Below are 21,296 nucleotides of genomic sequence, written 5' to 3' on the forward strand. Positions count from 1 at the left end.
TGCATAAGTGGCAAGAAGCAGACATAAAAGGCTTGGTTTCCATGTAACACCCGGCCACGACATTACATGAGCAAACTTGAGGCCTGCATGGTATCTCGGCCCTTCTGCCCTTCTTCGCTAGCCTCTCCAGGTAGACTGGGAAAAATTTCTACCAGAAGCCCATGGTGAACTGCTGCCATTCAGCTCAAGATCAGTAGTTTATAAACTTTTCAGATGAGGCTGAATGTGAATTTGGGGACCCCCCTTTTTTTTTTTTTTAATGATCATATATTTGTATGGTGGTTGTATTGCTGCTGCTGTCATTCCTCTTAGACCAGGAAGCACCCATCCACTGGGTTAGGAATGATCTGAGCTGCATCCAACAACATCTGCAGAGCCGTAGGTCCCCCATCTCTGATACATAATATGTAAGTACATAAGAACAGTCTGCTGGATCAGGCCAATGGCCCATCCAGTGAGGGTAAGCCCAAGACATTTTGGCACCTGAGGCAAACTAGAAATTGGCACTCCCCTCTCTACCAGGGAAGAAAGGGTGAATGAAGATCTAAATCAGGAACAAGGGTGGAAATAAAGATCTGCACTGGAATCTGCTGCCCCTGTTGATCCTGCTGCTCAAGGCAGTTGAAGAAGAAGAAGAAGAGTTTGGATTTGATATCCCGCTTTATCATACCCGAAGTAGTCTCAAAGCAGCTAACATTCTCCTTTCCCTTTCTCCCCCACAACAAACACTCTGTGAGGTGAGTGGGGCTGAGAGACTTCAGAGAAGTGTGACTAGCCCAAGGTCCCCCAGCAGCTGCATGTGGAGGAGCGGAGACGCGAACCCGGTTCACCAGATTACGAGTCTACCGCTCTTAACCACTACACCACACTGGCTCTCCTTGCCTAATGGATGGAACAGCCCTGCATCTAATCCAGTAGCCTGTTCTCAGGGTGGCCAACCAGATGCCTGTAAGATACCTGCAAGCAGAACCTGAGTCCAACAGCAGTCTCCCCTCCTGCAGGTTCCAGCTAATGATATTCAGAAGCATACTGTCTCCTACCATGCAATACCAAGTCCAATGGATCAATGGCATAAGACAGCTTCCTATGCCCCTAATTGCCGAGAGATCTGTTGCAAAAAAGACTCCAGGACAAGCCTTTCACACCCTCTCCTGAAATTGATTCCCCATTCACAACAAGGCTGTTTAAACGAAATAAAGCTAAAAATGTAACCACTTCCCAAACAAGGAAAACAGATGTGTCAGTGCATGCAAGCCTGACCAGTTGCTATGAGACCAACATTTTATAGATTTTTTAATTTAAAAAATATGCAAAAATTGTGAAAACAATACATAATTCTGGATTTGAGATTATGATTATGAAAAAGATTATGAAAAAGAAGAACAGTTGCTTTTTCTCCTCCCTCAAATTCTACTGATGCTGAATTTTTTTTTTTTTTAATATTTCAATCACCTTTGCCGGAACAATAATCAAACACCCATTTGAAAGGGACCCCCTCCTCTCTATTTTTTTTAGGGAAAATAAAGAATGCAGAAAGAAATATATGTTTGGCACAAATTAAAAGTCAGAAAGCTTTTACCGTAGATCATTTATTTTCCACAGGATAAAAGTTTCTAAGCAAACAATCCTTCTCTTTCAGCTTCAGAAAAGAATTGAAGCCTTCTTTGCTGTGCAATAGATTTCAAAATTAATTATTAACCACAGAACTGTTTGCCAAGCCTGATTTTCAGCAGCTGGTGAAGGGACATATGAATTGTCAAAGTCCTATTGACACTACTACTTGGAGAATGGGTGTGTGGGAGTGAGAGGCAGGATGGGGTAATCTCTGGTAAAGGATCATGCTAGTGCTGCCACATCCTCTCTCATTTTTCACCAGCTAGGTGGGGATAGATAGGATCCACTTCAATTGCACTGGTGGGTCTTGGAAGATAGGCTAGCACTAGAGGTATGTGCTGCTGTAGAACACAGTTAAAGGTAAAGGGACCCCTGACCATTAGGTCCAGTCATGACCGACTCTGGGGTTGCGGTGCTCATCTCGCTTTATTGGCCGAGGGAGCTGGCGTACAGCTTTGGGGTCATGTGGCCAGCATGACTAAGCCGCTTCTGGCGAACCAGAGCAGTGCACAGAAACACTATTTACCTTCCCGCTGAAGTGGTACCTATTTATCTACTTGCACTTTGACGTGCTTTCAAACTGCTAGGTTGGCAGGAGCTGGGACCGAGCAACGGGAGCTCACCCCGTCGCGGGGATTTGAACCGCCAACCTTCTGACCAGCAAGTCCTAGGCTCTGTGGTTTAATGCACAGCGCCACCCACGTCCCTAAGAACACAGTTAGGTGGACATAATACAAAATACCTACTGTTGCAAAGAGAAAGAATGGATTTGCATTGGGGATGTGGCCAGGTAGGAGTAGGGCTTAGAATCCTATGCTTGCTTCAGTTCAGTCCTATCCCTGATGATGGCACAATGCCCGCAAAAGAGGTGGTACATGTAAAAAGACTCTCATTGTACACTACTGAGAGACAAGAGTGACTGTTCCCCGCATCTCATGCTTCACCTCTGCAGCCAAAAGTGAGCAAAAGATTCCAACTAACTGTCACCAATCATGGCACTCCAACAGTGGTATAGAGAGAGACTTCAGCTAGATAGCACATTTCACAGTAGGGTGTATAACTACATTCCTGTGTTTGGAAACTGGAAGACCAGCTAGATGGTGGTACCTACAATCACTCACCCACTCCTACTGAGCACCTAAGCATTGTTACCATAGCCAGCCATTATTCACATCTTCCTTCATTGCTCTTTTAGCTCCCCACTAGCAGTAAGGCAGCCCTCCAACGACAAACAGAGCATTCCCCACTCCCAATGTTATGCAGACCACAACTGAAGCTGCTCTGTCCCAGAGAGTAGTCCCAGTTAGGGGTTAGGGGTCTTGTCCATGCAGGGAATAGATTCCAGAAATGCAGGGTCACATACTGCTAGTCCCATTCAGATACCAGTAGCAAAGTGAGGTCAAGCAGACATCAGGTTCATGTAGGACAAGGTCAAACAAGATGAGATCAGATTCTTATGAGCATGGTTGAGCAAGGCAGATGTCTGGTTCCAGAGAGGTCACTGAACTGAAGCAGAGAACAGGGTCCAAATAAGCAAAGTTGTAGCCCAAAAAAGAAAAAGGAATGGAATGGAAGTAAAGTAGGTAGCACTCTGGATGACATCCAAACAGCATCTAGGCCAAAACTGAACCCTACAGAGGGCTCCAGCTTCTTCTGGACAGCTAGCCCTGATGAGTGCAGCTGCTTCTCTTCAAGGGCTGTGGCAATTTAACAGGGGCACAGCAAAAGGAAGAAACCTTTATTAAGTCCTGGGTGTGGAAGAACCTCAGTGCACATTTCATAATGGTTCTTGGGTGTGGGCTGTTCTACGTAGTTTTTCAGAAATTTATCTTGGAGCAGTGAGTGGGGGTTGTGCTGAGCTTTATAAAGGTACAAGGTGGCTGATGGGGGGCAGTCTCTATTCTAAACTGCATTAATTTTCAAAAGTCTCTGTCTTTCATGCTTGAGGCAGAGACATCTTTTCATAAGAACAACATAGGAAGCGGTCTTATCCTGAGTCAGACCATTGATCCGTTGAATTCTTTGTACACTCATTGACAGCTGCTCCCCAAGTATTCAGGCAAGAGTGGGGATGGGGGACAAATTCAATTAAGTTCACATTTTAAGACAAATCTATCAAATCCACACTTTCAATGCTGCAGACAAAACACATCCCTCCTTCAAAATTCACATTTATATAAATATTACAATTCAATGCTCCCAGCAAAAAATGTTCACAAAAATGTGTATATTAGGGGAAAGTGTGTGTTAAAATGAATATGTTTGTGAACATAACACACACAAAAAACAGGGGAAATTGCAAAAATGAGTGCATTAGTCAAGAATGCATATAAAACTTGTTTATTAGGAGAAATTAACACTAAAATGCTGAAGAATTTTCATGATTTTTTAAAAATTGCAGATTGCTGCAGAAATGCATTTAAGATTCTTATAGATAGGAGTTTTTCCCAGTCCTACCTGGAGATCCTGTAAATTGAACCTGGGACCATTGGCATGCAAAGCAGATACTCTGCCACTGAGCTATGGCTCTTCCCCAACTTCCTGCTTGGTCACATGGGCATTCTAGAATGTGCTGCAGGCAAGAAAACCTGAGTGCTGCTGAGCATGTACATGAGAGGTATTTAAATTGTGGGATAACCAGCCTATTATAACCAACGTGCTTAAGTCTCATTAAAGCATGAAGGGGTTAATGCTATAGAGTAAGCAGTCATGCCAGGCTTAGCCTTCACCTTGGGAAGAAGGTAATCAGGCCTATTGTTGTACCCCAGTCTACCAGGGAAGCTCAACGTGTGAAGAGGTTTTGAGCTGGTTGTTGCAGTTCAGACCACATGGCTCTTGTGCTCCTATACCAGTAATTTAGGAAGTTTCACCAGTGTAGCTAAGCCAAGTTTTCCTGCCTGTGCAACTTTTTCTGAATGCTGTATGGAAAAGCATACGAATCTGACCTTTGGAGAGTTTGTAAGTACCGGTAAATCATTTTTAACTCTCATTTTTGTTCTATGCTGGGGAAGAGGGGAACTTTGGAATGAACTTAGAGGGGCATTTTTTAAAGCTCTAACAACCAGTATTTCCATGATTTACTTTGCTGCATATTTTGTTATTTTAATCTCTGCTGGGGTTCTCTCACCAAAGAGTACTTGCTCCAAATCTGGACCTTGGCAGCCAGGAATTCTCCTTTACATCTATACTTATTTTTCCTTGCAACCAACATAAACTTTATTACAGTGCAAAATTTAAAAACCCTTTGGCCACCTTGTACAGTTAAAAAGGTCAGCAGAACCTCCCACTGCCCCCTCCAACAGTTTCTCTGAACTGCAAGAGGCAGGAAGAGTCATGCGTCTGTTGCCAGGAGCAAAGAAAACAGGGGGTGGGCAGTAGCGCAGCACTCTACAAAACTAGCAACAGCTAATTTAAATAGATAGTAAAATCAAACTGCTTTAAGTTAAAAACGCTTACAGTAGCAGTTCTGAAAAACCTGGGGGAACTTTTTTTGTGGGGGCTTGGCACTTAGATGATAGTGTTGAGGATTAGGAGTCTTTTCCTTACTAGCAGACCCTTTTGTAGAAGGCTTACCCCCCCCCCCCAAATATAATTATGATAGGCTGCTACCAAGCAGGATGAACCTCCTGCCACACCCTAATCTGTCCAGCTGCTTGGGGAGTCACTGAGTCCTATTTCCATGACTTCAGCCCAGCTCTAAGGGGGGGGGGGGGAGAGAGAGATGGTTTGGATTTATGTTCCCCAAACCCAGAATTTTACAAAACCTTGCAAAATATCCCTAGGCTGTAAGGGGCATAGCATAATCATGCAGTCATAAGCCGACAAGGAAGGTTCTAATGAGAAATTACACAGAATTGCCTTCTAAAAATCAGGGAAGACAAAGGTCAAAAAAGGGATCCATGTCACATAGTAATGAGGTCTCTAGACAGGCCTGCCTGGAGAGGGTATTGCAAAGGCAAGGAACCATCACAGAAATGGCTCTCTGTCTTGTTGCCATCTGTTACACTTCAGATTGTAAGGGCACCTGGAGAAAGGTCTCAGATGACCTCAGCAGTTGGGCAGATTGATGCACGAGGAGATGGTCAAATAAATATCTGAGTCCTAACCTGTGTAGGGCTTTAAGTTTAAGACCAGCACTTTGAATCAAGCTTGGAATTTTACTGGGAGCTAATGCAGTTGCACAGTGCATTTGTACAGTGACTTGCTACAATTAAATAGTAGTACTACTGATGAAGTTATAATGCAGCTTTGCAAGGGAAAATGTTTCTTCGCTAGGGTCCTGCATAGACTATTTTAGCTGGATCATTATCATTGTACTAAAGAACTGTTTCTACTGTACTGCGGTGTTTTTAATAAAGATACCAGTCCTGCTGCTATTAAAATCATCAAAGGCAATCTCTATCCAAGAATTAAAATAATACAGTAATGCTGTAAAACAAGAGTGCAGGATAACAAGCAGCTATGAGCTAAAGATCCAATTACTGGGCAGTGTCATTTGTGCAGTTATCAAAAAGCAATGTTCTGAATAAGTGAACGAAGCTTTGGCTTATACAATCACTGCAATCACTTAGGGTAGCAAGCAAATACTGTGAATGTGAATAACAAAATCTACCTATATTAAATCAGTTTGTTCCATGCCAGCATAAAGGGGGCCTAAAGAACTGAAACCCAGACGTTTATGGCCTTCAAAAAAATATTGTTACGAGTTTTGTACGCCAACATTGTTATTGAATCTATATGAGTTTAGCCGCATATTACTTTGGCTTATATTTTAAGAACTTCTAATTCATATTGTCCCTCTTCATGGATCACTGCCTTGTTGTGGTGAAGGGGCTTGAATAACTCCAGGAAGCTATGAGTTATTCCGTGCAGGGCCACCCAAGAAGGACAGGTCATAGCCGAGAGTTTAGACTAAATGTGATCCACCTGGAGAAGGAACTGGCAAACCACTCCAGTATTTTGCCAAGAAAACTCCATGGACATAAAAAAGGAGAAGCTTTGAGAAGAAGGTGAGAGTTTCCAAGGCATGCTCTGGTTCATGGGGTCACAGAGAGTCAAACACGACTAGGATGACTAAACAACAATTCATATTGTCAGTTTGCACAGTGTGGAAACTGGCGTTTGTGGGGTGGTAGGGGAGGGGTAGTACTTTTGGTTGAGGACATGTCATGCTCCTTCTGAGATAGTTTGTCCGCCTTTGGTCCCCATCCTGTATTCAGCTCTCATCTGTGGCTCATAGAAGCTGTCAGCATGCGACAGCAGCCACTCCCTGGGAAACAGTTTCGGCTGGCTGGCAAACCAGCTGAGGGTAGCTGTCAGGGGTTCAGGGACAGAGGCACAGGGTAGGCAGGAGATGGAGAGCGATGGGGATGAATCCCAGGACAGCGAGGAAGAGGATGACAATGACTCTAGAGATTCCATGAGTCTTTCCAGCGAATCAGAGGATTCCCAGAAGGGGGCGCCGGTGGTCAAGGCCAGGGGAGCCCCAGGGGGGACTTGTCAGTAGCAGGGGGCCAGCGGGGGATCCCAAAGTGGCAGCTGGGCGTCAGGACCAGCCTCCCCGCCAGAGTGCAGCGAAGGGGGTGGAGGTTCCAGTGTATCAGGGGAGGCGGCTCCGGCAGTAGAGAAAGGAGGGAGGTCGGAGCAAGCCACCCTCCCGGAAGGGGAGGGGAGTAGTGAAGGGAGTAGCGTAGCTGTCAAAAGGAAAGTTAGAGGTTGGGGGCGTGCGCCAAGTTCAAATGTAGAGGCGCGCGGAAGTACAGGGAGCCCGGAGGAGGGGCCAGGTCCCAAAGCCCCCAGGAGGGGGCAAGAGCAGTCTGATTCCGCGTCGGAGGAATCCAGGAGGGGCGAAACCCCAGCGGGCAGAAAGACCCTGCGGAAAAGGAAAGAGAGAAAGAGGTGGAGCAGCGCAAGCCTCTTAAACTGGTGCAGGGCAGGGACAGATTCAGAAGGGACTTCAGCGGTCTAAGCCTAGCAGACGTAGGGCTGCGCGCCTCGGATCTGAAGCAAACAATGAACTGCAATAAACACTTTTGTATATAAGAAAAGAAAGGCGTTGGTCTTTTGTGAGCTGAGACTTGAGGCAGCCCCGACAGTAGCCAATGGGTCTCAAACCCTCAGTGAGTTAGAGACTTCCCCTGTATGCAGTTTCTGCACATGCAGTCATGGGAAGTGAGGGGCAGATGGGGCTTGTCAACCTGGGAAGGCAGCCCACCTAGGAGAAGGAAAGCTCTGATCCTAAACCTCTGGTGCCTTGTGGCTAAATTCATTCATGAGAAAGGCTTTGGGAGCAAAGCTAGAAGGAAAAATCCATGCCTACTGCCTTGAGGGACATCTTCAGGAGAAAAAAAGACTGAGGAGTTAACCCTAAGGCGGTTGCATGGCTCCTTATACACATCTTTCCAGCAAATCCTGCAGTCAAGCTGGTGCCAAATGTATTGCTCTGCTTTCCTTCGAAAAAGGAGGTCTTGTCGTCTGGGCAGGCCACAACCGCCATACACACTGCCCAGGCTTGCGCCTCTAGGAGGTCACTTTGGTGCTGCTAATGCAGCAAAAACAATGTGGGAAGCAGCAGTTATGAGTTCCTGGTCTCTTGCAGTCACAGCAGATGCTGTGATTCTCCAGCAGTTTGACTTCACTCTCGGATCTGCACTCCTTTGACTCTTGAGCCAGACAGATGCCAACTATTCATATTTCTTATGTAACAGTTGTCCCAAATCACCTGATGCTTTCTGTGCTCTCATATCTAATGAATGTTTGTCAGATTTGTCTCTGTGAAGAAGAGGGGGGAGGAAAAAGTGTTGGGAGTATCCAGAGTGCTAGAACTGTTGATGCCCTGTGTGATCATCTCCCATCCAAGGCTACAAGATGGAACATTTCCTGGGCAATGAAGTGTTCTAGGCTCTGCTCATCCGTGCCAATCATTGACTTCCCTTTACAGTGGTACTTTGGTTCCCAAATGGCTTAGTTGTCGAACAAATCGGCTCCCGAACGCCACAAATCCGGAAGTGTTCCAGTTTGCGAACGTTTTTTGGAAGCCGAAAGTCCATCGCTGCTTCCACGGCTTCTGCTTGAGTACAGGAAGCTCCTGCAGCCAATTGGAAGCCATGCCTTGGTTTTCGAATGGTTTCAGGAGTCGAACAGACTCCCGGAACAGATTAAGTTCGAGAACCAAGGTACCACTGTACTTAGAAGAACCTTCAGTGTCAGCCTGGAGATTTGCTGATGTACTGATAGTCTCTACTATGTCTGATCTCTGGCTCCTGATTTGTAGCTGTCCATGCAGCAGATCACTGACATAAGTGAAACACAAGAAGTCTTTTCTAAGGTGTATTAAACATCATGTTGGAGACATTTTTACATGCACAGAATAATTTGTCTAGTCCAGGAGCTAGAAAAATTATTGTGACCGTTACAGATTGTGCAGGGAAGATGTGTGCTATATTCACATTGTATCCGCCATTACAGAGCCTAGTGGTGGAGCTTTGCTTTGCAGGCAGAAGGTCCCTGGTTCAATTCACGGCACCCTCAGCAAGGAAAGGTCCTCCGCATCTCCTGTGTATTAGTTCATGCACTTCAAAAAGAGATAATAAGCCAGTCCTGCTGCATTTGTGAGCCCTCCTGCTTATTCCTCTGGGTGGTAGTGGGAGCAGGGATGGATTTTTGCCTTGAAGTCTTGCTTTGACAGCTCCACTGCCTGAATGGAAATGTTCTAAAAAGGATCACAGGCCTTTGTCCACAAAATGAGAGTTAAAACAACAACAACAAAGTTGAAAACACACAAGTGATAGAAGAAGCTTGCCGTTTAGAGATGTAGGCCACAGAGCCCTGCCTGAGAGTTTGTCTCTTGATTGTAGGTGACAAATGAAAACGTGCTGAGGGGAGTGACACGGAAAAGTGCTGCCCCAATTTGAGCTGTTGAGGCAATAATTTGTTGTCTGTCAGACTCATGAGGCTTAACTAATGCTTTCTGAACTATATCAACTAAGATATCCTTCCCACCCCCTTCAAATCCCTTTTCCAGCTGATTAGCTTGTGACAAAAAAAAAAAAAGTATCTCAAGTAAGGTAAAAATTCTGGGAGCTGACTCACCAGCAATTCCTTCCGCAGTGCCAGCGCTCATGATGAGCTCTATAATTCAGGAGGTTATTTCTTGTCAGTATCATTTTCTAGTGTGGAGGAATGATTGTTCTCAGTACCTGAATGTTCTTCTTTGCTTTTTTTAAATGCACATGCCAGCAATGAATGTGGCACTATAGATATCGTCAAGGGGTTTTAGTTTAATAGCAGCCTTAGTGTAGTGTTGATTCCCCTAACACAACATCTTTTTAAAGATGTCACAAACAAGCGCTGTCACTCCAGGACAAGTTGAGTTAAACATTATCCCTTTAATAAATGATTGGATTTAAATTTCTACAGCCTATTAACAGTAATCTTTATCTACACACACACATAGAGTTGTTTGATTGCTCCGGTCTCCGGGGAAAACATGTAATAGCACCACATTTCACTTGTCTTTTTTCAGGAAAGGAAGGGAACAAGAATTTACCTTTCACTGCAACTGCCTAGCAACATAAAAATGGAGATGTTACATTAAAATCTGCTCATCACAGCATGGAGTGTAATAATATGCAAAGCTTTTGCTCTGCAGAGTCTAATCAAAAAAATTATTCTAATGTATAAAACATAGGGGCAAATTTTCATCGCTATGCATGGCAGATTATGCATGAAATTTCTATTTAGGGGTATATGCAGATATTTGCCATTTGTATGATGGCATAATTTGAGGGCAACATTTCTCATTTCTTGTGTTTAATCAAGCTTTTTATTAACACATCTAACATCTCTTACCACGCTAATTTGGGCACTGTCCATTTATGTCTTATTAAATGACATCTCATGCTAGTAATAGGAAGTGTATGGTGTTGTTCCTTGAAAAACTGACCATAGTTTGGCCTAGCCAAGCAAGGGTAAAGATATCAGGAGACTACAAGAACATAAATTAGGGCCTTATATTTAGAAGGGACGCAGGTGGCGCTGTGGGTTAAGTCTAGGACTTGCCGATCAGAAGGTCGGCGGTTCGAATCCCCGCCATGGGGTGAGCTACCGTTGCTCAGTCCCTGCTCCTGCCAACCTAGCAGTTCGAAAGTATGTCAAAGTGCAAGTAGATAAATAGGTACCGCTCCGGCGGGAAGGTAAACGGCGTTTCCATGCGCTACTCTGGTTCGCCAGAAGCGGCTTAGTCATGCTTGCCACATGACCCGGAAGCTGTATGCCGGCTCCCTCGGCCAATAAAGCGAGATGAGCGCTTGGAGATGAGCCACGACTTGACCTAATGATAAGGGGTCCCTTTACCTTTTATTTAGAAGGGAGGTTGTGTACTCTTCTTCATTGGAGGTTTCTAAGCAGAAGTTGGATAGCCATCTGTCATGGATGCTTTAGCTGAGATTCCTGCATTGCAAGGAGTTGGTCTAGATGACCCTTCCAACTCTATGATGATTCTATGATTGTCATGCAATGTGGTGACACCAATAGTGGCAGGGAGGAAGGGGTGGATCTCTCTCTCTCTCTCGTTCTCTCGCTCTCTTGTTCTCACTCTCACTCTCTGGTGTTTGGAACACTGCTATAACAGAGTCCAAGGTGCCAGAGACCCTGGGAAATGTAGTTTCCTATCTTGAGAGAGTGGGGAAGAAAGGGTGAGAGACCTCCCTCCTTTCCTGATGTCACTACAGAAGCAGATGCATCAATAGAAGAAGCAACAGAAACTACTGGCAGTGTTTCTGTAGTTAGTAAGGGTCAGGGAGCTCATGGTGTGGTTTTTGGGGGAGGGATTCTGATCTTGCTGCGCTCCCAATAAATGTCACCAGGAGCGTGACAAGGCCTGCATTGCTCTTAGAGTTAACTAAATTGCGGGCTGATTCCTTGAAAAAAAAAAATCTTTGTCTATCGAGCCCCATTCCAAATCAAACTTAATGCCCACCATTAAGTAAATCTGAAAGTGCTTTTTCATCTCTAGACAGGGTGCTCAGAAGTGTACTTAGGTACCGGGCGGCACTTCTCCCCTTGAATCCAAAGCAGCTTCAGGGTGGAAAGTGTAGCTGCAGGAGCCCACACATCACAGCTGCACGTCAGACAGCTCTTAATTCCAAGTTTCCTTTGAATAATGAGGCTGTTTCTTAGCATGCTGGCTTTCCTCTATCATGCAAAGCAGAGGGCTCCAAGTACTCTTCGGAGTTTCATTTGTTTTGTGTGTGTGTTGTTTTTTTAAAAAAGTTAGGGCAGCAAATTCGGAAACCAATCACTTCTTTTTTTTTTGTTACACCTCAAAACAATATATCTCAAGTACTGTATAGTTTTCATTAATCTGTTCATTATTAAATAAGTCACCATGTCATTTTTGTACATATCTATTTGTGGAGGAATGCGTAAGTCTTAATATTATAGGTTCTTGGCACCTGGTCAGAATCTACATGGAACTTACAAATCCAGATTTAGAAAAGGGGGCATTCGTAATAGCTCAGCTAATACCACGTGTAGTTGGGAAATAAGCCTCACTCTGTTCAATGGACTTACTCTGAGGTAACTGTGCATTCACTTGCAATCTTTGCTTTATTTTCTGTCAGCTTAGCCTATACCCAACAGAATATTATTCAACAGAATATTAGTTTCCACTGTGCTATATTTGCACGTTGCTATACATGAGCTACCCAGCTGACTCGCTTAATTACTTCTTTGTGAAACATCCTTCCCAGATATCTTCATAAACGCATTATGTGCTAAGCAGAATTAATAGAATCATGTTAGACCCCAATGCACTTGATCTTTCTATAAATATTATCAAGCAATACATTAATTATCCAAATGTGGATGTCTGTTTTTCCCCTTAATCTGTTAAGCACCTGTGCACTACCTATAAACCAGTAATATGCATTCTCTCTCTCTCTCTCTCTCTCTCTCTCTTTCTCTCTCTCACACACACACACCACTCTCTCTTTGGATACACATCTGAACTTGACTCTTAATGTGTTGCCCATAGAAATTGGCTAGCTTATATTGTGATCCAATTGACCAGGTATGCCCTCTGGGAAAATATAGAATAATAATTAAATGTCCTTGCAGTGGTGGAACGCAACTGCGCTGTTTACAAGAGCTAACATGCACACACCATTTACAATAGCTGACAACATGGAGGAGGTGCCACCAGCCTTGTCCACCACTTCTGCCTGCCAGTGTGTAGCTACTGTGCCAGTGTGACACCACTGGAGAAAGGGAGGGGGAATGGGTGGGACTGGGGCATGCTGAGAAGGTGTCACCTTAGTTGGAATCTTATACATACCCTGATTGAATCCTGTTTCACTTTCAGTCTCAAAAACTGGTCAAAAGCTGAGGAAACCATCTTAGGAATTTGTGAATTAATGACAGGATTGCCTTATTTATTGTGTTAATGAATTCTGGCTTGCATTGTTTCTTATGAATTTGTAATATTTAAGTTATGAGTATGTGAAATTTAAGATAATGAGAATCAAAAAGCTCAGTTTAATTTGCTCAAATGATTGATAACCTTGAAGGCCTCGTGCAGTGCAATACGTGGAACTTTCCTTCAAAATGGTCCAGAAGTTACAACAAGTGCAAATGCAGCAGTCAGGGTGCTGGGTGAATGCCTGGAGACCATCAAATATAACATCAATTGTGGAACAACTACACTCATTGCCTGTTGCCTTATGGGGCATATTTAATGAGCCAGTACTTCCATTTAGAGCCTTAAATGATCTTGGTCCCAAATATCTGAATGAAGTATCTTCCCATATTGACATACCCATTTGTTAAGATCCGTAGGGAATGTCCTGCTAGCAGTCTCCCTCATTCAGTGGGATGGGAATCCATGGAGAGGCTTTATTGGCAGTGGCTGCATACATTTGGAACGATCTCTCCTCTGTGGTGCGTTTCACCATAGCACTGCTGTTTCGGCATCAGTTGAACATACCCCTCTTCATCCAGGCGTTGGGCAAAGAATGAGGTCCATTGGAATGGATTTTTAGTGCTCCTGCTGTTTTGATGTGTGTGGAATTCAAGTTTGTTATGTATGTTTTAATATTATTGTTTACTTTTCTATTTTCACCGTATGTGTCTCTCCCCTCGGGCCTTTGGGTGAAGAATGAACTATACATATGGCAAATAATAATAAATTACAAGTCAGGAGGAGTTATTATTCCCAGGGAATATTTCCTTCTCTAGATCAGTAAGATCTCATTGCTTATTCAGAAATGTCAATCTTAATTTTCCTTTTTTTAAAAAATCCTTTTCCTACTCTTTCAACATTTGTGATCAAACCAATTGGCCCCAGATGGTTTAATATTTTGAGATGAGACTGGCATTCCAAGTGACATGGCATCTCCATGACTGGTATTCCATTGTGACAGGAATATTAAAAACCATTTTAATCAGCTGATTATTATTGTCTATAGGGTACACTTCCTAGTCCTCAAAACTATCAGCAGAATCATCAAGGACAAACATTCAGAATATCAGCTGCTTCCAGCTACCGAGATGAAGGTAAAACCCCCATATTTATTCTTATTGCCTCTGACACTGAGAGTTTGAAAATTAGATTTAAATGAAACCTTAGCCGATTGGAGCCTGAAGTGGGTTTTTTTTAAAAAAAATGTCTCAAATTCCAGGAAAAGAATGAAGGTATCTGCTCTGCCACAATTTCTGTCAAGCTACCTAACACCTATCCATCTTTCTCTAAACACACACTATCTACACCCAGAGTAATAATCAAATTAGGATATTTACTTTTCAGAAAATCAATAGTAAAACACAAATCACTCCAAATAGCATTTGAAAAATGCAGCAATTTCCCAAGGGGGATTAACAATTTCCAGAGAAAAGATACTTTCAAATCGCACTTGAACTATTAGAAAATCACGAGCTTTACAGCACAATCCTATGCATGTCTCCTGAGAAGCAAGTCTCTTTGAGTTCAAAGAGATTTACTCCCAGGTCCTTTGTGTTCAGGACTGCTTTGACCATTGGCTTGATGTTTTGTGATTTTGTTCTTTGAAATTCACAGTTCATTGCTGCATTATTATATAGTTTTATATTTATATAACACTCATAACAACTGCTGGCCTTTATACCACACAGCAGGAGCGGAGGTATATAGTTCATAGTACTTCATAGTATATAAACTATGAAGATATTTGCCCTTTAAACTTCTACACTTCTTTTGCTTCTGCAATTTCCTTTGGTATCATCAGCTAATAATAAAGCAGTAATTAGAAACATTACATTACATAAGGAACTACAAACACAGTGGCATAAAGGCTCTGATGAACAAAATGAACACCAAATATTCTCTGCAAAAGTAATGCCATTGGGTTAATCGGTATTAAAGCAATCCATTCCGAATAAATTGCTTTTATTATGAATTAATTTAAAGTGAACTTTTTCTCCGGGGGCTATGTATTGCAGGTTTAATAGCATTATATATCAGTGGTGATTGACACACGATTATAAGGAAACTTGCTCCCGTCTCACAGCACATGCTTTGTGGAGCCAGCAGAAATGTCACAAATGTAGTTTCCTATGTGAGGTAGCACACAAAACTCCTTCTTCATCCCTTGGAACACCAAGAAAGCATTATGATCTTTATACAGTCCTTCTGTACTGCAGAAGCAGCTCAGGGCCAGAGCCTATGACCTGTGACAAGCTTTCCAGTGGAGTTCACAGAGATTAATTGCATGGGTGTGCAACAAGACATTAGAGATCTCTTTTAGGTTTTGCTTGCCTTAAGAATGAGTGGGCAAGAAAATACAGAAGGTTAACTTCTCTGTTTAGATGACTTGGGGAAGGCAAACAAAGTCAAAGACTGTAATCAAGCTGGTGTGTGTGTGTGTGTGTGTGTGTGTGTGTGTGTGTGTGTGTAAGAGCAGTGTAAAAGAGCTGCTAAGAAAAACAGTTGCAATGTTGGACTGTAACCTAAAAAACACACGACAATTTGTTGTTAAAATAACAACATTCCAGTATTGATTGAAAATCCCTGTTGTGAAATCCTTCTGGGCTGTTTCAGGCCCAGCACCAGATTTTGGAGGACCCTGGGCAGTCTACTCTCAGTGGCCTCACCTTGCACCACCCTGGGGTAGCTCTTAATCTCAGGGTTGTGGGTTTGAGCCCCTCATTGGGTGAAAGATTCCTGCATTGCAGGGAGTTGATCCTTCTGGTCCCTTTCAACTCTACAATTCCATGATTATTAGCTCCATAATGGCAGGCTCCTACCCCCAGCACCTGCCAACGCTCAGGACCCATGTTGGTGATGACTCTGTAGCAACCACCAGCCTTGCCCTTGCTCTCACGTGGTCCCACACACAAAGGTGAGAGGTTGGAGAATCTGCCAGCTTCTTCCTCAGGCTCACAAGTAGAATTGTTCTTGGCCTGCAAAGAACTGGATTCAGTACAGGGAAGTTTCCAGGTAAGCCCACTTGCAAGTGACTGGAGGAAAGGAGAGGAAGGAGAGGAGAGGAGAGGAGAGGAGAGGAGAGGAGAGGAGAGGAGAGGAGAGGAGAGGAGAGTGACTACTGCCACTGGAGGACCAAATGGTGGTGGGCACTATGGAGGCAGGCAAGGTGTCAGCTCCTCTGTGATGTATGTCAACAAATGCCACCCTATGCTGAGTTTTCTTCATGGGGTTGGTCTCCTTTCATCTTTGAATGCCTCTACACGTTCTGATAATCATGTGGAGGCCGCTTGAAATAGTCTTTGTACAGTGGCCTGTACCTAACAGTCAAACAGCCTACCCATAATGGTTACCTAGGGAGTATTTTCTCATCACTTCTAGCAAATGGTGGGAGCGCATCATGTGCACGGGAGCTAATATGCAGAGGTTATTTCTGGGAGCATTCATAATGTGTGAGCTGACCTGGAGACATGTGAACAAAAGCCAGGAGAGAGCAGTCAGGCACAAGAGGTGCTGGTAGAATGGTTGCTGTTGCTGCGGCTAAAATATTGGAGCCACCAGATGGTCAGCTGCCATGTCAACTTGGCAGAGCTCCTCCACATGGCAGCCTCATCTCTAGTTGTTCAGACATTGCAGAGATTCACTCCTGTGGCATTACTCCCTGCATTCTTATGGAAGATTACTTAAGCTGGAGTCCAGAGTCCCAGTAGCCTCAGGAAGCTGGGCATCACCAGTGATGAGCATATGTTTCAAAGGCATAAATATTGACTATGAATGCCCTCTAGATGCAGAGTGGTCAATTCTGTATATTCAAGGCCACACAATTCCTCCAGATAATGCTTTGGGGTCTTGCCACTCATACCATTCCACTGATGATTAATATGTTGAGGTATTGCACAGAAAAGCCAGCTATTGTTTTTCTAGTAGTTTATGTTTTATTATATTTGTATATATTGCTGTGCAGTCTTTATATTTTATAAAAGTTGGCAGCAGTATAGAATATTGTTACAAAATGAATAAACAAACTTGAGCACCTTTTTGTCTTTTCCCTTCAAGTGAATCCATGAGTAAGCCTTTCTCCTCCTGAACTTGGATAAAAATTGGCCAGAACAATAAAAGTCCATATATAGTTACTTGGGGGGCAGCAGTTTTGCCCCACAGGCTGCCAGTGACACACCTTTGCTCTGGATCAGGGCTGGGGAATCTCAGGTTCAGGGGCCAAATGCAGCCCTCTAAGTCTCTCTGTTTGGCCCTGGGACTGTCCTCAGATCACAACCCTCACCATCTCTGCTATGTAGCCTTGAGTGCTTTTGCTTTGATGGAATGTCTTGTCTCCCAGGATGGAGTCTGGAGGTGTGTGTGTGTGTGTGTGTGTACCTCTGGATTTTGCATGGCTGGTGTAGTATAACCAAATGTACCAAGCTGAGAGTCACATGTGTTGCTCCACCCACTTTTACCTCTGGCCCCACATGCCAGGGTCATGCAACCACCCTCCCCAGAACATTGCTCACAAGGAGATGTGGCGATTAGTCTGAAAACAGTTCCCCATCCCTGCTCTACATCCTCAAATTGGCCAGTAATGGTACTATCCTATGAATGATCAGAAGCTAAAGAAAATTACACCTTGTTACATTTTCATGTATGCTATGCATATTGGACTCTTTGCTCCTATTTCACTGCTTTGGCTGATTCTGGTTAGAAACCTGGGCCTCATCCATTTATGCCAGCTACTGCTATTTTCGCATGGCACCTTGGATCTGACCCAGCATGACAATCAGCTCTTGACTTTGGACTCTGTTCTATGATTGCTTTTTCTTCAAATGAGACAAGTGCATTTTAAAGAGACGTTTATATGCATTCACAGTCCTGATCTGATGGAAGATTGGGAGAAAGGAAGCAGAGAGGTTCCCCAATCAGCTATAAAATCTTTCAAGATTGTTTGGATACGTTTCCTATTGTTGCTGTAATATCAGCATTTCCAGTAATATCGGAACAGATTATCTTCTGATTTGCACCAGAAGACACTGGTGCAATATATACAATGCCATGAAGGAAGTTTTTCACTCTCACCCATTCTCAAGAATACAACAAGAAAATATGGATTTCAGAAATTATTCCATACTTGTGTAGCCGAGAAGTTCGTTGTGAAAGTTCTGTTGTGATTATCATGAAATGTGAACACATCATATTGGTGAATTTAGTAAGAATATATTTTAAATTGCAGTGGGGAACCTTTTTGTCTGGTGGGCCAAATCTTTATCTCCTTCCCCAGCCTGAGGGCTAACTTTGACAGGTTGGTGTGGCCACTCACTCACAAACATATGGAGTCAGGTGACTGATAGGTGGGCAGTCCCACGGTAGTATATGTGTCATATCAACAACTCTTCACCCATCACTGCAACAGCAAAAGTAAACACTCTCAGACTTTGTCCTGAGCAAGGTCAATCAATACTCTTCATTGCTTACCGTATTTTTCGCCCTATAGGACACACTTTTCCCCCTCCAAAAATGAAGGGGAAATGTGTGTGTGTCCGATGAGGCGAATGCAGGCTTTCGCTGAAGCCTGGAGAGCGAGAGGCGTCGGTGCGCACTGACCCCTCTCGCTCTCCAGGCTTCAGGAAGCTATCCGCAAGCCTTGGGAGCCCGGCGGGAGTTGCCGCTGGGCTCGCAAGGCTTGCGGGCAGCAGCCTGCAGCCTGCAGCCCGAAGCACGGGGCGCCCTCTGGAGGGCGTCCCGTGCTTCGTGCAGGTGCCCGCAAGCCTTGCGAGCCCAGCAGGAGTTGCTGCTGGGCTCGCAAGGCTTGCGGGTAGCAGCCTGTTCTGGGGGCTGGGGTCGGGGGAAGCTCGGGCTTCCCCCGCCCCAGCCCCGTGGCTGGGGGGGGGGAATAATTTTTTTTATTCATTTCCCCCCCCAAAAAACGAGGTGCTTCCTATGGGCCAGTGCGCCCTATAGGGCGAAAAATACGGTATATCCCATGTGTTCACTATTCTAGGGGTTTCAGGGTAACTTTAGGGAGCAATATCAAATAACAGAGGGTAAAGCATTTCCCCCCCTTCCCCAGTTTTAGATGAAGAAGGAATACTGGAACGGGACTACAATGTTTGCTTCCCTCTGTGTTGTTAATATATTCAGTATATGTATTTTAAAGTATGTGGCTGGACTGCTCATTTTCATTAAACCAGTGTTTCCCCTGCTGTTCCTGGGTGCATTTGATACATGTCTGTGCAATGTATGTCTCTTCCTGAAAGCAGACTGAGTGGGACTTGGCTGCAAAAAAGACAGTTTACACCTAAGAAGACAGAGCACCTTTTTTATTCCTGTCCCCGACACACTGAAATCAAATATGCAACGAAACAAAAACACACTTAGTGCCATTAAAAATCCATTGCAAAGTCTCTCAGGCATCAAGCACTCATTGGATAAGCAAACTTGGCCTTTCTGCATGATCTGTCAAAGCACATCCTCCCGCAATTCAGTGACAGAAGGGCAACATCTCATAACGGATTGTGGCGCTGGTTGTGAGAGAATGCTTGTAAATTACGAGGCTGCTCCCTTATGTCCCACTTTCAGAAACGTGGCAAGATCTGTGCTCCAGCAGAGAGGGAGTACACAGACTTGGAAGAATCTAAAAAATAAATAAAACGAGGCTAAAGCAAAGGCCAACAGAATAGCAGGGCATTCCATTAGTGAAGTAGTTACAACCAGTGCTGTGGCGCGTGCATTTGCTTTGGAACATAACCCTGTTCCTCTTCGCATGACTCTCTTTTAGCAGAAGGTACTTTCCCGGACTACTGTGGCAAATATCATTGCTTTTTTTGTTCCTTTTAAATTATATTACCAATAATTTATTTTGCTTTCTTATTGATAGTTTTAAGGACAGCCCTCACAGGATGAAGACAGATTCTGATTCAAAGTTCTGGTTTTGATATTTAGATCACTTCAGAGCTTAGGACTTGGGTACTCAAAGAGCAGCCTGTCTCCATATGCACCTGTCCATACATTAGTATCTTCAATGGAGGGCCTCCTGTGGATGCCTCTGTCATCGCAGACACGGCTCACCACAGTGTCTGGGAGGGAAGGTAGGTCTCCCTTAATCATTACCCCAATAGTGGCAGAATTTATTTCTCCCAGATAAAGTAAGCGTGTTCCAGTTGGTACATGGTTGCCAGCTATGGCACCAGCTCTGTTCCTGTGCCTTTTAACAACAGCCTGACACACAGAAACTTAGTAGGCAGAGCTTTTAAACTCTGTTTTCTACACTGCTAATGAACAAATTCAAGAAAAAATAATGCTGGCCATTCTAAATTGGCAAGAATGTTGGAATAGATAAAACCCCATGCCTGGCACTGTGTGGTCTGACAGCCAAGTCCCCATTGGGGTGTGTGTGTCTAATGTATCATTGCAGTTTACAAGCCCTCCCTTTAACCTTCACCCATCATAATGATGGGCATTCCCCTAGTTATATATTAACTACTGTCGACTGCATAAAGCAGATAAGCAGCGAGTTTAATTATACATTCTAACAGCTTCCTCCAACTGTCAATATCAGATACTTGTAACCTAGCTCAGGACGCTGAAAGCAGTAATTTGAAGTCAAATTGTGGTTGTAGCAGAAGTTAACAAGAGGTTTCAGACAAAAAAGAAGCTGAAGTTTCCAGCTCTACATATAGCACACCAAATGTTTAAAGCTGTAGGGTGCTTACAAGGCACATTCACCATGCGCTGGAGTCGCATGACCACAACCCTGCCTACTAATCACTGTTACATTCCCCTTCTGGAGAATTACTTCTTCCACAACAGTGGGGAACCTCTGCCTTCTCCTTCAGAGATTTGGGGCTAGGTATACTAGCTGCAGGCCTTACCACTGCTTCTGTTCCTCTTTGTGGCCAAGAGAGGACAGAATAAAATGATAAGGCTAGCTCAAAATCTCACACTGTCTGAAATCCTGAAGTGCCTTGAGAACGAAGCGAAAAAAATCGAAACATCTTTTGTCAAGGGAGAAAACTTTGGAGAAACTGGAGGGCATGAAGGAGACCTGAAATAATATTTCAATTCAGAAGCCACACTTTACCTGCCCAGGAACCATGCATTCAGAGGATCTCTTCAAAGTGTGCTCCCAATATAGCCTTAGCTTTTATGGTATAGTCCTGAAAACCCCAGGTCAAAAGCTCTGTCTATTCCACATGTCAGAGGTTAGTCTTGCCTTGGGGAGTGATGGCTTTGTTCT

The 21,296-nt window shown here is 44.0% G+C and overlaps 1 long non-coding RNA gene across 1 annotated transcript in view; it reads left to right on the forward strand.

The window, feature by feature from the left end:
• The window catches only part of LOC308485920, a 61,412-nt gene extending 40,116 nt beyond the window's left edge, over positions 1-21,296 (forward strand). The window contains exons 2-3 of the long non-coding RNA XR_013990864.1: positions 14,079-14,166; positions 20,003-21,296. This is a non-coding gene — a long non-coding RNA (uncharacterized lncRNA). The remainder of the gene's footprint in view (positions 1-14,078; positions 14,167-20,002) is intronic.

This window comes from Podarcis pityusensis (genome assembly GCF_964106645.2).
Source record: "Podarcis pityusensis genome assembly, chromosome: 9".
Classification (NCBI taxonomy): domain Eukaryota; kingdom Metazoa; phylum Chordata; class Lepidosauria; order Squamata; family Lacertidae; genus Podarcis; species Podarcis pityusensis.